This window comes from Epinephelus moara, chromosome 23 (genome assembly GCF_006386435.1).
Source record: "Epinephelus moara isolate mb chromosome 23, YSFRI_EMoa_1.0, whole genome shotgun sequence".
Lineage (NCBI taxonomy): Eukaryota > Metazoa > Chordata > Actinopteri > Perciformes > Serranidae > Epinephelus > Epinephelus moara.
In genome coordinates this window covers 21,786,500-21,787,906 of record NC_065528.1, presented here as the reverse complement: position 1 = coordinate 21,787,906, position 1,407 = coordinate 21,786,500, and the positions used below count along the sequence as shown (strand labels likewise).

At 39.2% G+C, this 1,407-nt stretch overlaps 1 long non-coding RNA gene across 1 annotated transcript; it reads left to right on the top strand.

The window, feature by feature from the left end:
* On the top strand, window positions 1-731 carry LOC126384880 (uncharacterized). Its single transcript, XR_007569356.1, has 2 exons — window positions 1-92; window positions 207-731. It is a non-coding gene; the product is annotated as an uncharacterized LOC126384880 (long non-coding RNA).
* The last annotated feature ends 676 nt before the right edge of the window (window positions 732-1,407 follow it).

The window sequence follows — 1,407 nt, the reverse complement described above, 5'->3', positions numbered from 1 at the left end:
CTGGGAACTGGAATGAACTGGTCTGCGCGGCCTGGTGAAACTGGTTTGGCCACTAATCCAACAGTGACTTCCCGATAAGGGCAAATAAAAAGGTGTGACATTAACATTGTAAATGCTTGATATGATCTTGTTAATGTGTATTTATAGCCCGTGTTATGTGATTGTTATGTCGCATGATTCATGGTTGGGCTTTATTTGTCTCACAGCGGCGCACTGGACGGTGCCCGCCCAGTAGGGAGCGCTCCTGAACCCCGCATGGCGCCGCCCAGAGGAACGAATCAAACGCACCTCGGCGCTCGGCCCTGGCCACGGATTGTGAAATCCAGGTAAACCCGGGCAGGTATTGTGTTGCACTGCATTGTCACTGATGGCAATAGTGGTACATTGTGATGCGATGTTGGGGCAGAAAGTGCTGTCCACAGTTACTGTTGTCTGAGCGTTTTCCAGGTCACCCTGCCGGGACACACGGCCCTGCTGCTGTGAGAGGAGCAGGACACAAAGGAGGTCGGTCTGCACGTGACTGGCACAAGGTGACCTTTATGACCACTGGTTATCTTAACTGTTTGTAAGAAGAGTAAACTCCAGATAATGTGTCATAATCCTGGCGACATTTTTAATTCATGTAATGCTAAAATTAGTTTGAAACTGTATTTAAAGTGGTGAAAATGTATGATCCTAAGTGTGGAGTTTAAAGGATGACAGTGTTCAATAAATGTGCTTTAATTGAGAAATTATTGACTGCTTGTTTTTTATTATTATTGATCTAAGGTATTAAAAACTAACTTTAATAATTTAATCTCAAACATGATTGTCTTAAGACACTGAGTCAAAGAAGTGGAAACTGTGCACAAACCTTCATGTATAACATGTAGAGGGTTGACATCTGTCACAATTTAAAAAATGAGACTCTATGAGCCATACAGCTATTTTTTTTTTTTTTTTTTTTGTAATGAAATTGGGGTGTCCACAGGTCTGGAAAGTATTAAGTTTTAATGTAAGGCATTATAAAATATTAAATTATAAGATTCAGAAATAATTACGATCACATCACCACAAAAATTCCACAATTGACAAACCCATTGCAACAATAGATGGAATTTTCAGACACCAATGATCATTCCTTACTTTCTTTTTTCATCAAACTTAATCTCACCTGTTTGTAATTTGTCCTCACTGTTATCATTTTATCATAAACATTTTTAAAATCGCTCACTTTTCAACATTTTACCTAATTTAGTTTAAGTTCTTTTTGTCCAATTGAGTCAGACTCCTCTGCATGGAAGTCCACATTTTTAAGATCTGTAATCTTACCACTGAACCTTATATTGTTGGCTACTTTAACAGTTGCACTTGTCTGTGAATGACAAATACAAAGGGTGAGTTGTCAGTAAACCTCCTTGTGAAACT